We start from the raw sequence: 16,768 nt of genomic DNA, 5'->3' as shown, positions 1-16,768 counted from the left end.
GGTTGAGCGATTGAAAGACCTTTTCAACGTGTTCAAAATATTGAAGGTCTGGCAACCGTGCCTCGAGTTATGGCCACTTAATCAGCCATTATTGGTTAATAGTGAGGAGGGCTTCAACCACATGGGTGGATTAAGTTAGTTTTTAAATGTCTCTCGATTTTCCAATCAAAAAGATCACAATATTAATTTCGATAAAATGCAACGTTTTCGAGATATTGTTACTAAAAATTCGATTTTAACTTAAAAACAAACTTAATCAACCTATGTGATTGGTGCCTTCCTCACTCTTTACAAACAGTGGGTGACATGATGAGACACATACATTTGAACACAAATTTCATCTATTTTTTTAGATCCGGAATAAAAAAGATACAAAAATAGCACTTAAGTGGTAATAACTCAAGACAGGGTTGCCAGATTATCAATGTTGTTTGGAATCGTTGGAAAGGCCTTTCGATTACCTAACCAACGATGGGTCGGATGATAGATTCAGACATAATTTACATACACAGAAAAAAATAATGCAAATTTGGAAGCTGTAATTTTGGAAGGTTGAATAATACCTCTTCTTTGATGTAATTTCACCTCAATTTAGACTGAAAAAGTGGCATTACACCAGAAAAGTGGTTAAATTACATTTCCAGAGGTAAAATTACACCGTTTTTTCTGACATAAAAGATGTACCCCTTCCCAGATGTAATATTACCGTGATTTTGTTTTTCTGTGTACATTTAACTGAGATCCGGCTTCAAAAAGATACAAAAATATCACTTAAGTGGTAATAACTCGAGACAGGGTTGCCAGATCATCAATGTTTTGGACTAGTTGAAAAGGTCTTTCAATTACCTAACCAACGATGGGTCGGATAATGGATCCGGACATAGTTTACATACATTTAAGTAAGATCCGGATATTTGTAAAAACACATTTTTATACATATCTTTTGAACTACTTACCGAAACTTCAAATAATTCAATAGCAACGTATGGGACCCTTAGGGGTCGTGCATAAACCACGTGGCCTTTTTTTCTAGACTTTTTGACCCCACCCCCTCCCCCCTCATGGTTTTTCGTGGTTTCACGTTTGACGTGGTTTTAAATTTTTATTTTTTTTTGAAGTGCAAGAACTATCCATAAATCATTTGTGTAAATCATAGCATTGAATTCATTTAAAAAAATATTATGTAATAACAGTATAACATTTTATTGAAATGGTACAGAAAGTAAAATAAAAATCTCTCAACAAAACAAGTAACTTAGTAAAACATATGTATCTAAACAGTTACTTGGTTATAAACTGAAGGCCAAATTATGAAATTGTAATGCAATGAATTGCAACCATAATATATATGGTTTAAGAATTAAAGCTACATTATCATATAAACCACATTCATGCTTTAATTAAAAAACGCTTTTCAATTTTTTCATAAAATCAAAATTATTAAACAAAATAGTAAAAAGTTTTGTTTTAGGAAAATATATATATATATTTTTTAATTTTTAAGGAAATGTCTAGTTATAAAAGCTCCTAGTTACTACACCCAGAACTGGGCATCAGCATACGAGAGGATAAAGAGCACGATTCGGTAGTAAAATGGTACTGTGTGCGGACGGAGAGGATAAATCCCGAAATTACCGAGAGTACTTTACTCATGGTTCATTTTCCAAAAAAGTTCATCTATCAAAAAAAAAAAAAAAAAAAGTACCGGTACCGAGACTCAAACCCAAGACCTTCGGCATATAGAACCGTGCCTCTGCCGTATGGGCCACCATGGTTCGGTGATTAAGTGGCGGTCGTTTGTCCATATAAGCCACTCATAGGATGAACTGTTCCAATGAACGAATGAACACGCGAGAGGATTATACTCTCGCAATATAGCACTTTCCTCACGTTTCTTTTCGTGAGGACTATCCCCTCGTTCTTTAACTTTGGGTGTATATATTTTATTCCAAACAAACGGCAAAAAATAGTGAAATTACTACGTGTATTTGTTGCAATGTTATGTAATATAACAATCCGAATTATGTAACCCATTGAGTAAGGAATATCTTTTAGACCAAAATTTGCATCCAATTGTTCGGTGAATCTCAAAGTAAGTATCGTTCGTTTTTTTTTCATTTGTAGGAGGGAGCTACATTTGTATTAAAAAGTGAACATTCAATAACAGGTTCAAAGTATTGTTATAAATCTGCAGAAATATGTAATTAAATAGTGAATTGGAAAATATTATGAAATTGAAATATAAGTGATAATTCTAAACACAATAATTGTATGGTTTTAAAGTGTAACAAAAAATGTATGCATATAAGTAAATTTAATGAGCATATTTTTATGTTTTTTTTTTTATAGAAAATATTTTTTTAAGGCCACGTGGTCAGCCGTCGACCCACCCCCCCCCCCCTCCCCCCATGGCTTTTCATGTTTTTTTTGGGTCAGATTTCGGACCCCCTCCCCCCCCCTAAGGAGGCCACGTGGTTTATGCACGACCCCTTAACCGAGTCTAATGCGACCGGTTTTATCCAAAATCCAAATCGGTTCAGCCAGTGCTGAGAAAACTGAGTAAGAATTTTGGCCACACACATACACACACACACACAGACATTTGTTCAGTTTTAGATTCTGAGTCGATAGGTATACATGAAGGTGGGTCTACGACGTTTCTGAAAGAAGTTCATTTTCCGAGCAGGATTATAGCCTTGCCTCAGGTGAGGAAGGCAAAACGTTACTTAGTCCTCTTTTTGATCGTTGGTGCCTTCCTGACATTCATTTGATAAATACATTTAGTACAATAGCATCATTCCCTTTTAACATGTTTAAAAACATACGGCTCATTACTAATTTATTGTGACAGCTTCAGTTTTGATAGGGTGGTCAAATCTTCATTGTTTTGGACTTGTTGGAAAAGTTTTTTGATTATCCATCCAGCGATGGGTTGCATGATGGCTAGTAATTGCTTACACTCAAAACTGGCAGCGCTAGTCCGAGAGAATGATGGTCTCGAGTCGAGAGAATAGTGGTACCATTTACGGACGCAGAGAACACAGCTCGAGATGGGCGATAGAACTATTCTCTCGAGGTTCATTTGCAAAAAAAGTTCATCCGTCAAACAAAAAACCAAAAGTGTCGACAACGGGAATCGAACCAGAGACCTTTGACAAACCAATCCAATGACTTAGCTGCCTCGGCCACCACAGCTTGGTGACCAAGAAGAGGTCAGAAGTCGATGTATGACACTTGTTGGAGATTTATTGATTCAACTAACGAATTAACTCATTTGTTATGATGGTGTGAGTTGGTACCATTATTCTATCGATTTTGGCACTGAGCCCTCAATAAATTTTGAGAGAACGATTATCTCGACTCTGAATTTTGGGTGTATAACTTTTGACAGAGTTGCCAGATCTTCAATATTTTGAGCTCGTCAAAAAGGTCTTAAAAATACCTTTCTGAAAATGTATAACACGAATGGTTCCTTTACAAAAGCACCCATTTTACGAACTTCTGCACTTTAGTCAAAAACGTTTTTGTAGCATAACTGTGAGACCCCAAGACAGATTAAACCCCACCACACACACATACATTTGCTCAGAATTTGATACTGAGTCGATATGTATACGTGGGTCTACGATGTCAAATTACTTAGTTCAACTTTCGAGTGATTTTATAGCCTTTCCTCAGTAAGTTGAGGATGGCAAAACTCAGTTGTTATCCACACAGTGAACAAAATGTTAACATTTTTCTGCAATCTACAGCCATCCCTCATATTCGGAACAGTTTACAGATCAAATGGAAAATCATGGAAAATCGATAATTGAACATAATGATTTGCTTTTACCTTCATGTTAGCGCTTTTCTTGCGATCTTTGATTGATGTATAAACCGGCTGTATATTTTTACGTTTTATATCAAGTTTTTAAAGGAAAAACATAGTCAAATTCGTTCATTTTTCCCCATTAACCCCTTTTTTATGTGTTTTCTTTAAAATCATAATTTTCCGTGGTTTCATAAAGTTAAAAAAAAGTTACTTTACACAGAAAATCACCTGGAATCGATTGGAATTTACGACAAGCGGCGATAAGGACCTATTTTTTGTGTTTTATTCAATACACTGAACGAACTGTTATTTCCTACACAGTTTTAAACAATCTTATATGATAATGCACGACACGTTAAAAAATATTGACGAAAAACATCCGAAAAGGAAGTAAATGAGGCAAAATGGGCCCCATCGTGATTTCCTGCATAAAATAATTTTTTTAAACTTAAGGAAACCACGGAAATTCAAGATATTTTAAAAAAACGCATAAGGGACCATCCATAAATCACGAGGACAGGAACACTTTACGGGGGGGGGGGGTATGGCGATTGTCCACGATCCATACAAAAAAGTTATTTTTTGTATGGACAATTGTCCTCGAAGGGAGGGGGGGGGGGGGGTTACAGATTCTCAAAAAAGTGTCCACGTGGTTTATGGATGGTCCCTTAAAGGGTAAACAGGGCAAAATGAGCCCTTGCCTTCTAACTCCGTTGATGGGAACGCTACCAATCGATTCCTCGTGATTTTCTACAAAAAGTTATATACTTTCAAACTGTAAAAACAATGGCAAAGTAGTTTAAGTAATTTAAGGAAATCAGATATTTGAAAACGGAGAAACGACCGTAAATGTAACCAAAATATCATTATTCTAGGACCAGCTAAGCTTTCTTAAATTTAATTTATCGTAAAAAGAGCTTGAAAATAAACATAAGTTTTCATTATCCATGTTCACACTGCTTAAATAAAAAAAAAAACAATTTGTCCAGGATGCATAAATTGCAACCAACGACACCGTACAAAAAAAAAAAAGCTGCAACGGAAAGGAGTCGCTGGACCCTCGATTAGATAGAGCGAGGTGTGGCCGGGTGTGTGCGATATTTTAACGGTTCGGATTTCCTCGATAGTTTTTTGTTCAGTCTTACTGCTACTATACATTTAATCCAAAGTGTGTTGTGTGCTGGCCCCAGCGAGAGAGTGAAGAAATTGCTATAATTTCGATAACCACGGTGGCTGCTGCTGCTGACTCGATCGACCGGTAGCAGGTTGCAAGTCGCTGTTAACCCTCAACTCCAACTGTTGATTTTTACTAAGTTTAACTAAATTTTGTTCGATTTAAATTTAATCTTTATACTTTCCATTTATACATGATCTGCGTTTTAAAAAGTAAAGATGAGTAATTTTCCTTTTGAGGGTTAACTCTCCAACTCTGCAACCGAGAAGGGGAAGCTCGTGTACCGCGTGTTGTCGTCGTCGTCTAGAGCCAATAATTAGCGTAATGTGCCGCGTGAGTAGTGTAACTGGAAATGCAAAATCGAATTGGGTAATTCTCTACCAACTCACACGAAATCGGGAAAAGTTGCCCCGACCCCTCTTCGATTTGCGTGAAACTTTGTCCTAAGGGGTAACTTTTGTCCCTGATCACGAATTCGAGGTCCGTTTTTTGATATCTCGTGACGGAGGGGCGGTACGACCCCTTCCATTTTTGAACATGCGAAAAAAGAGGTGTTTTTCAATAATTTGCAGCCTGAAACGGTGATGAGATAGAAATTTGGTGTCAAAGGGACTTTTATGTAAAATTAGACGCCCGATTTGATGGCGTACTCAGAATTCCGAAAAAAACGTATTTTTCATCGAAAAAAACACTAAAAAAGTTTTAAAAATTCTCCCATTTTCCGTTACTCGACTGTAAAAAATTTTGGAACATGTCATTTTATGGGAAATTTAATGTACTTTTCGAATCTACATTGTCCCAGAAGGGTCATTTTTTCATTTAGAACAAAATTTTTTATTTTAAAATTTCGTGTTTTTTCTAACTTTGCAGGGTTATTTTTTAGAGTGTAACAATGTTCTACAAAGTTGTAGAGCAGACAATTACAAAAATTTTGATATATAGACATAAGGGGTTTGCTTATAAACATCACAAGTTATCGCGATTTTACGAAAAAAAGTTTTGAAAAAGTTACTTTTTGCGTTTCTCTTTGTTTCGTCGTCCGTGTCTGTCGCGGGTGACCATGAACGGCCATGATCGATGACGACCAACTTTTTTAAAACTTTTTTTCGTAAAATCGTGATAACTTGTGATGTTTATAAGCAAACTCCTTATGTATATATATCAAAATTTTTGTAATTGTCTGCTCTACAACTTTGTAGAACATTGTTACACTCTAAAAAATAACCCTGCAAAGTTAGAAAAAACACGAAATTTTAAAATGAAAAATTTTGTTCTAAATGAAAAAATGACCCTTCTGGGACAATGTAGATTCGAAAAGTACATTAAATTTCCCATAAAATGACATGTTCCAAAATTTTTTACAGTCGAGTAACGGAAAATGGGAGATTTTTCAAAACTTTTTTAGTGTTTTTTTCGATGAAAAATACGTTTTTTCGGAATTCTGAGTACGCCATCAAATCGGGCGTCTAATTTTACATAAAAGTCCCTTTGACACCAAATTTCTATCTCATCACCGTTTCAGGCTGCAAATTATTGAAAAACACCTCTTTTTTCGCATGTTCAAAAATGGAAGGGGTCGTACCGCCCCTCCGTCACGAGATATCAAAAAACGGACCTCGGATTCGTGATCAGGGACAAAAGTTACCCCTTAGGACAAAGTTTCACGCAAATCGAAGAGGGGTCGGGGCAACTGCTGTGTGAGTTGGCGGAGAATTACCCAATTATAAAAATAAAATTGCTACACCGTCGTCGTCGTCGTCGACATTAAAAGCCATGTACTTTCTGCACCAGACCTGGGTTCGGTTGAAGGGGTGAGAAGGGGGAGGGGTTGTGACCATTAGACGAGATACGGTTGTGGACGGAAAGTTACGTAAAGTTACGCCGGAGACCCTTGGCACTCACACACACACACACATTTCGATACACTTTTAATTTGTAGGAATCGAAATCGACACGAGTTAATTTGTTGACCGAAACCGGTCCAACTTGGAGACGACGACGACAACGGCACGGGTATCCGATGTTTTATGGAGGTCAAGATGGTCATTTCGGTTGGGGTGTAGTGCAGGGTTTGTTGAAATGAGACATTTGTGCCTTTGAACTCGATTTGAAATGGTGATTATGGGTGGAATTGATTTGCATTTTCAGGGCAAGTTGCTGTGTGGACCATGACAGTTTTCAATCTAAGGTGCTTTGAAAAATTATAGTAAATTTGCTTTCAATAATGAAAATAAGCTCCAAAATACAATGTTTAAATTACTGTCTGGCATTTACCTGTTCTATTAGTAAAAAATAAATGATTTGTGTTAGACATCTGAAATCAGCCAAGGCCACAAGCATTTTTACAACAAAACATCATTTCTTTTTGATGATTAAAACTTATCAATCATTTTTGGCTGAGGTTTTTTTCTTAGTAAGTCGAAACATTGTTTTGAAGAATTTTAATGTTTTAACCCTCTACCTTCTAGAACTAAACCAGGGCCAGGGAAAAAAATAGTATCATCAAGAAAGCAAATGTTAAGAAAATATTTTAAAATATTGCATCAAAATCATTTTCTTCTGAAAATAATATGGAGAAAGGAGATGAAAAGGAGATATGCACCAAATAACATAAAGAAAGGAGGAATCCTTTGAAACGGCCATTTCTGAAGTTGATAACATAAAAACTAAAAGTAATAAGCAACTTCTGAGATTTCAGTCGTTCGATTTTTTTTTTTGTATTTTTTAATTCGGCTGAAACTTTTTTGGTGTCTTCGGTATGCTCATAGAAGCCATTTTGCATCATTTGTTTGTCCATATATTTTTCCATACAAATTTGGCAAAATATTATACATGGTTAAATTTTTTTTGGTGATTTTTAATTTCATTTTATGTCACTTAAACTTGATTTGCAAAAAAAAACACTATTTTTTATATATTTCAAGGGGCATTAAATGCCAACTTTTCAAACAAATTCAAAAGGTGCAAAAAATGTTAACTGAGTTCAAAATTTTTTAATCAATACTGAATTTTTCAAAAAATCTAAATATTTCTCACAAAAAGGGCGTAATATCAAATGTTTTGCCCATTTCAAATATTAGTCTAGATAATAATAAAATGAAATATTGTTTTCGAAGAGATCGAAAAATTTCGCGAATTTTTCCTGTTTTTAAACCTTTGCATGGCAATTTTTAAGTAACTAAGGGTCGTATTAACAAAGTTCAAAAAAACAAAATATAGAGAATTTTCTCAGCATTAAAAAATATTTTTTCTCAAAAGCGTGCAAACATGGCCACTAGTTTAAAAAAATGAATAACTGCGACAATTTTCTTAAAAAGTTCTTTAATGGCTACAACTTGAGAACGGTGCACTTTATCAAAATTTAACTTTAGTACTTTTTGATTGAGAATTCGATTTTAACATGGAAAAAATCAAGTTGAAAAATTTTGGTGTCCTATATTTAATTTTTTTGAAAAAAATCAGTATTGATTGAAAATATCATAACTCAGTCAAAGATTTTTTGCACATTTTGGAACTTTCTGAAAAGTGGGCATTCGATGCCCCGTTAAGTTGAAGCCGTTGATCATTTTCGAAGAAAATTGATCATCACTATAAAATATTCTGTATTAAATTCAATTTAACGAATTTCTTCACCAAAAGGAATCAGCATGTGCCGGTTGTTGCCTTCTTGAAGCCACTGAAAGAATTTTTGATCTAAATCAAATATGCTTCAAAATTTATATAATTTCGTGGCACAGTCATTGACGTCCTAGTTGGTAGTATTCTAAACAACTTGTAGAAGGAATTTTGTCAAAATATTGAAAGCTACGCAAAATTTCTATCTTTGAACGAAAAATCATGGCAATGATGGAAGTCTTCACGTTAAGTATAACAGAAAATAAAAAAAATGTATTTTGCAAATTAATTTTTTGTGACAAAAAGTGAAATTAAAAAAAACATAAAAAAAATTTACCGCGTATATATTTTTTCGGTGTAGTCCTTATCCATACCTACACCATTGCCGAAGACACCATCGATCAAAAAAATCCGTCAAAGGAAACAGATTTTTGAATTTTCATATATTATTCTTGTATGGACAGCTGCCAAATTTGTATGGAAAATTATATGGACAATCTAATTATGCAAAATGGCTTCTTTGGGCACACCGAAGGCACCAAAAAAGTTTCAGCCGGTTAAGAAAATACAAAATTTAAAAAAGACCGATTTCGTAGAAAATTGCTCTAATTGTAAACTTTTTATTTGATCATATCTCGTTTAAAACTAAATTTATTTCATAACAATTTATTAAGTATTATATCAAAACTCCTTCCGTTATTTGAGCTGGAACCTACCCAGAAGATAACGGCCAGAAGAAGCATGTTTTTCGCAAAAACTAGCAGAGAGCGAGATAGAGCAGCATCACAGCCAGAATAATGAGAAAAATAGTGAATAAATTTTTATTGACGCTTTCGCTGGCGCCAATCGATGGCTCTGTTTGTGCGTACTGGCTCTGCCCTAGTTGATATGCTGCGTCCGGACTTAAAGTAGGGTCTGCTTATCCAGCCAAGGGGAAGATAATATGTTTTGGCCAAGTTGTTTGTCTGAGGAAAAACATCGAGGTTTATTTTAGTGGAAATCGCTTTGGTCTGGTTTACAACAAGAGTACAGTTTTGGGGCTCGTTTTCAAAATCAACTCACCTTGATCAAATTAGCGTAATGAGTACTTTCGCTCGGAGTCATGCCGAAGGGTAACGCAACTTTTGTTCCACCAACAATCACCCATTCTGTTTCGAAACATTAATCGCTGCGGTAGGTAATCGACCAGGTGATCTCTCAGCTCTCAGCCTAATGATCACTTGAGGTTCCACAACGGTAAATACTTTTCAAAGCACCGCAGATCTTGAACCTTGGGTTGAAAAAATATGTTTGTGGTTTAACCAAATTTATCTATTTTTTTTGCAAATATTTACTTTAATACCTTTGATTTTTGACAACAGTTCAAACTCCGGTGTTTTTATGTACTGTTGAACTTATGACCTCTAAACTACTCTAAAGTGATTAAGGATTCTTTAATCAAAGATGGCGGCCAAAATGGCGCTGATAAAATATATAAAAAATGCATTTTGTTATCAAACAGGCAATCCACTATTTAAATTTAACTTAAATGGGGTCACAGAGCATGAAGTTGATGTAAAAGTACCTAAGAAAATGAAAAAAAAAATACGAAAATGGTTTTTTTGTTCGTAGTATTACTATCCGAAGTCAAATACAAACCTTCGGATAATCGAACTTTGGATAATCGATGTTACTATTCTGAAAATTTAGTTTCCAACGATGAAAATTTGATTCAAAAACTACCAAATCATGGAAAAATAAACATTGTTATCAAACACTTTTACGTTAAAATTTGTTTATTTGAAAAAAAATTAAATAAAAAAAATCCACACAAAAATAGCCGTTATAAACAAACTCCGCATCAAATTTGACAACTTCAAACAAATCAACTAGCTCAGAAGCCTCCCCCTTCCGCGATTGCCATTTTTGGTATTTTTCGCGTCAATTACCATACAAAACGAATAAATTTGCAGAAAAAATGCCCAAAAATTAAGAGGATTAGCGCCACGTCGCGTTCTGCCGCTTGGAAAATGGAAATTACTGCCAAGTTGCTAAAAATAGCGGTTCGCATAATAAACAGCGATTCACTTAATTGATGCGAGTGTGTATGTGTGTATTGGTGTGCGTGATTGTGTGGATGATATTTGCCAGAACGCTACTGCCGCCAGCAAGCCAATCTGCTTTTCAACGAAACGACCTTGGCTCGTCAAAAAACAGCAAAAATGAAAAAGAATAAAAAAACAAGAACGCAAAGCAAGAAATCGTCGCCATCGTGCTAACTTGTCGTACGTGCATTTTGGGCCAAATTGAGTTAAGAACGCCATATTGTGCAGCTTACAATGCCTCACCTTTTGACCTTCTCAGATCCCCAAAATTCGATTTCAATCCTGAGATATTCAACAAAAACCGAAAAAACTCCGTGCATTTTGTCACTTTATATATGAAAGTAGTTTCAATCTTGTCGTGCTATCTTGTCACTCCATAAAAATTGATGTAAGTGTGACAAAAGGCCAAAGGGATTCCAGGCCAGGAAAGTCAGGATGCGTTTGTCGCACGTACAAGCTAGACTACCGTAAACATTTGTAATTATAACTCGGGACTCCAGCAACCAACTTCAACCAAACTTTGGGACAATGCACAGAATGGTGAGCCAAACAAAACGTGTTTGTTATTGTTTGCATTGCGTGCTCTCGTTTTTGAATATTCAAGGTCAAACATTAAAACGCGTTTTTCTCGGAACGTCAAAATGGCGGGTGCGACAAGATAGCACGACGACGTCGAAATAACAAAACCAGGCTGCGTGTGTGTCTGTGTGCGATGTGATGCTGTATCGCACTGTACACATTAGCTCGAATCAACTCAATGAACAACTATGCAGCAATTCCATTTGAAAAGAGCCTAAACCAAAAAAAAAGTTCTCCGATCGGGCTCAAAATTTTTCTGGGGGTTCCTTGGCCAAAATAATTAGACCCGTATTTTTTTGTTTGGCCATTAGGGTGGCCTACATCGTGCTAGGGTGGTTCAAAAAATGGCAATTTTCGTCATTTTTCGCAAAAACCACTTTTTTCTAAAAATCATATCTCCGCGCCATTTCATCCGATTTTAGCTGTCTTAGACGCAAAAGAAAGGTGATGAGTTTGGCTATTTGGGAAAAATAGTAAAAAGTTCCAAAAATCTAGCTTAACTATTGAAAAAGTCGTATGAAAACTTAAAATGGCGTTTTGACCGTGTCTGGACCAAAGAGCCTATGTCTGAAAATATTTTTATCGGATTCCTCGGAAAATTTCACATAACATATCAAAAAATTGGCGATGTCGAACCGTACGTTTTGGAGATACGATTTTTTGAAAATAAAAACTGCGTTTTTCGACGCGCCACGCGCAAAAACGGGAAAATGACGAAATCGGCAAAAAATCAACTTTTTTCACTAAAACTGCGATAACTTTAAAATTTCAGCGATGACCTATACATGTCTGGGTACCAAAATTTTCGTAATTGAGAGACGCAACTTTTGGTACCATAACATCTATAGGTCATCGCTGAAATTTTAAAGTTATCGCAGTTTTAGTGGAAAAAGTTGATTTTTTGCCGATTTCGTCATTTTCCCGTTTTTGCGCGTGGCGCGTCGAAAAACGCAGTTTTTATTTTCAAAAAATCGTATCTCCAAAACGTACGGTTCGACATCGCCAATTTTTTGATATGTTATGTGAAATTTTCCGAGGAATCCGATAAAAATATTTTCAGACATAGGCTCTTTGGTCCAGACACGGTCAAAACGCCATTTTAAGTTTTCATACGACTTTTTCAATAGTTAAGCTAGATTTTTGGAACTTTTTACTATTTTTCCCAAATAGCCAAACTCATCACCTTTCTTTTGCGTCTAAGACAGCTAAAATCGGATGAAATGGCGCGGAGATATGATTTTTAGAAAAAAGTGGTTTTTGCGAAAAATGACGAAAATTGCCATTTTTTGAACCACCCTAGCACGATGTAGGCCACCCTAATGGCCAAACAAAAAAATACGGGTCTAATTATTTTGGCCAAGGAACCCCCAGAAAAATTTTGAGCCCGATCGGAGAACTTTTTTTTTGGTTTAGGCTCTTTTCAAATGGAATTGCTGTATGTAGCTAGCACTAGCAGAGAGCAATATGTGAGAAGTGATATGATAGGGTAAAAAAAGTTTGTTCTAACTGGCATTTGGCAGGGTTGTAAACAATATTTAAAATCAGAATAAATAATTAAATATAAATCAAATAAAAAAAATTAATGAAAATAAGTGACATCAACTAGAAAATTGTGAAATTTATAAGAGTATAACATAGATTTGCACTCATTTAAAAATATAAAAAAATAGTCAAATTGCTATTATCAAAATATCAATAAATGTATGCAAATATTTTTTTTCAGAAGCTTTATGTTTTTTCCACTCAGAAATTAAAAATTACTAAGGGTCAAAAAGTGCCCTTTTTGATTTCAAATACACGAATGAACGATAAACAATGCATTTTTAATAGCTGACAATCAAGTTCTATTAAACACAAGAACAAAAACTTGAAAAAAATTGAATGGCCTTATCCGCAGAAAAATTATTCGTTGAAAATTTGAATTCTTCAAAACAATAAATTGCAAAACAAATTTAATTGAATCATCCAAAAAATACGTGGACACTGTTTTGGAAATGGACAATCGCAACCCCCCCCATAAATTTCGCGAACAAATGAAGGGGGGTCATTTGTTCGCGAAATTTATGGATAACCCACATCGCGTGAAATGCATGTGCAACTCTCCATAATTTTAAAATTTTTAATTTTTTACTTCAATTTCTTTACGTTTATTATATTCTCTTATTTAATTCAATGTATAATTTTTTGGTATCAGCATTTGCCAAAAAATTTATTCCAGTCTTGATTCGATTCGTTTGTATGGGACTTCGAATAATCAAATCATGGACAAAATAAAAAAAAGTGTATTTTTTCTTACTTTTAACGTCAAATATTTGTTCTGCGACTCTATTTAAGTCAAAATTGAATAGTTGATAGTTTATTAAATAACTAAATGCACTTTTCAAAGTTTCATCACAGACATTTTGGCGGCCATCTTGGATTTGAAAAGTCAAATTCACCTTATCGTATTTTAGGATTTTCCCAAGTCTTTCGGGTAATCAAGTTTAGACTGTTTTACTTATTTATGAGAAGATCTATAGCTTTTCGCAAAAGTTTTTTTTTCTTGTACAAATGCCTCTCAAAAAATTTAGCGCTTTCGATAGAAATTTGTAATAAAAATATCGTAAATCTTAAAACAAGAATGGGATTTTTTAAAGAATGTGGTATCTGGGCGAAATTAATAGTTATGATAAGAAATTTCAAGAAATTGAGATACGGAAATTCTACTTTATTTACTTTTCTTTTTGGTATGTTTTAGTGAACTGAATATTTGATCTCTTTTTGGGCTTGGTAATATTTTGATTTTAGAAACATTCAAAATCATTAGTTAAAAAGGCATATGGAGCAATTCCATGTCAAATAGGGAATCGGTTGTACCCGACCCTCTCCGATTTCAATGAAATTTTGTAGACATGTTTTCCTATGCATGCGAAAAAATACACTGAAAGAAAAAAACACTCTACATTTATGAGATTTTTTAACTTTTAAGTTTAAAAGTCAAATTTGAAGGTGAGCCCACAATTTTTTTTCGTTCAAAATTTTTGTGAAAATAGCCTAAGATGTAACAAAAAGACTGACGAAAAATGCAAGATGGAACAACTCACCTAAAAAAATACAAAAATCATTTAATGAAACTTTTTTTTTGAAAAGTGCTCTGAACATTAAAATTTACAAAAACCGAATACGGGAATCGATTCTCTAGACAATTTTACATAAAAGTCATAGCATTAGCAATTTCTAAATGACCAACTTGATTTTTCAGTCTCGAAAATATTTTTACCGGAAAGCTCGTCCAATTTCGCAAAAGTTTGTCTTTGACCACATTTCAATTGGATGCATGGGCTTACAGATATAAGCTTATTACATTGCTCATAACTGAAAACATAATATTTTTTTCAGTGTAGTATAGTAACCTGGATAGTAAATTTGCTTATATCTGTAAGCCCATGCATCCAATTGAAATGTGGTTAAAGACAAACTTATGGGAAATTGGACGAGCTTTCCGGTAAAATATTTTCGAGACTGAAAAATCAAGTCGGTCATATAGAAATTGCCAAAATCCATCAAAAAATAATAATTATATTTAATATTTAAATTACGAAATAAAAAAATATTTAAAACACTTACGCCCTTCTCAAATGTCACTATCGAGTGTAACTGGCTCCATGTACACAAAACTGGCTTATATATGCCTAGGATAACATGTCTACAAAATTTCATTGAAATCGGAGAGGGTAAAAAAAAAAGTACCTAAAAAATTCTTGTTTTGGGCTGGAATTGCTCTATGATATTTGTTATATTCTGTTATAAAATGCATAATTCACTTTTTGAATTGAAGTTAAGTGCAATGTTTGCAATTTAATTAATTCATAGATTTAATTTTCTATACATTTTTACTTAATCGATCAGTCACTGACAGTTGTTTATTTTTATTTATTTATTTTTTCAGAGTAACGCAATTCTGAACATTTTCAACATTATTCACCAAACCTTTGGTAACACAAATATTTCTAAAATATGAATTGTTTTTTAAATGTTGCTTTAATCATTAACACTCAAACACCAAATGGAATAGGTGCACTGAACCAACATTTCCTATAACTAAAGCAAAAACAAGAATGCAGTAATTTTTTGAAGCTCCAGACTATGCCTCTACGCATTTAAAAAAAAAAATTAAAATGATAGAAAATCTAAAAAACATAACAAAAACTGAAAAATATAATAAAATTTTATGTATGCATGTAAAAATTTCCCAAAACTTGATAGGCTGAAGTAAATGATAGGAGGACAGTATTGATGCAAATGTGAGTACTTAAAATTTAACCAGAGAAACATGAAATAAGTAGTATTGTTTTTCGAAGATCAAAAGTTGCTTAAAATGGCCTTCTAAACACGAAAAAAAATAAGAAAAAATCAGAAAAAAAGCTTAAAAGGACTAGATCACCAAATTGTTACATTTTACTTAAATAATGAATGTTTCTTTCATGTTTTTTATTTCAAAAAAAAAAAACATTAAAATTGTATTGTTGACCCTATTTGAAGAGTACTCAACAAACAAAAATCGACAATTCTTCCATTGTCCAGCGCTTGTTTGAACCTGATGGCAGTCCGCAATGTGGTTCTCGGGTCTCAAATTCTGAACGATTGTTGTTTGCGCGTCAGCTCTGGCTTTATATTTTTTGGTGACTTATGACGAAAGGTCTGATTTATGCTCTCCTAACTTTGGGGCGCGCTGCGTTCGCGAGTACTCGCCGCAGAATATCCAATTCTTCTTTTCCATTTTTATCGTTCCAAAGTTCAAGGTTCTCTCTCGCGATGGCGAGTGCGAGTGATCATTCGCTGGCAGCGTGATCCTCTCCTCGCGGGCAGAACAAACCACACGATCGAGGGGGGTTCGGAGAAGGTAGGAGTGTGGGGAGGAACTGAAAGCTGAGCATCGTGGTCGTGTCAATTTAGGTAACTTTTAGCGTCCCGATATAGCTCTATTTCAGGCAACAAGAGAATATCGTGCCACGGGAGAGTGAAAGCAAGAGGAACAGAAACAGAAGCAGCAGCAGGAGTGCGTTGATTTTTCTAAATTGACGTTAACTAACCTTAATATGGAGGAAATCTTTGCCACATGTGAATGCAGTTGGCTACCGTGGTGTTGATAGAGTTGATAAGGTGGTGGTGTGCATCAAATGTTCAAGGATCAAAACTTATTGTGCTAAATGTTTCCAAGAGCATCATACCAAGGTTAAAGATTGCTCAATAAACATTTTTTATAAAGAGTACGGAGCTAACATAATTTGATTTTTGTGAAACCTGGTTGAAAATAACTTTAAAAAAATCCAATAAATTTTTAAATTCACAATCTCTTTTTGGAACAGCCTCCAACACCCATACTCCCTAAGGTAAAAAGTTAAGGAATTCAATTGACTATTTTACTACGGTATTAAGTTTTCGGCCATTCGCAGTTTTTCTCACAATTTTAAGGTTTTTTATGACATATTATTACACCATTTTTTTGCCCTGAACGGAGTT

Source organism: Culex pipiens, chromosome 2, assembly GCF_016801865.2.
Source record: "Culex pipiens pallens isolate TS chromosome 2, TS_CPP_V2, whole genome shotgun sequence".
In the NCBI taxonomy this organism is placed as follows: Eukaryota; Metazoa; Arthropoda; class Insecta; order Diptera; family Culicidae; genus Culex; species Culex pipiens.
This window is presented reverse-complemented; position numbering follows the sequence as displayed.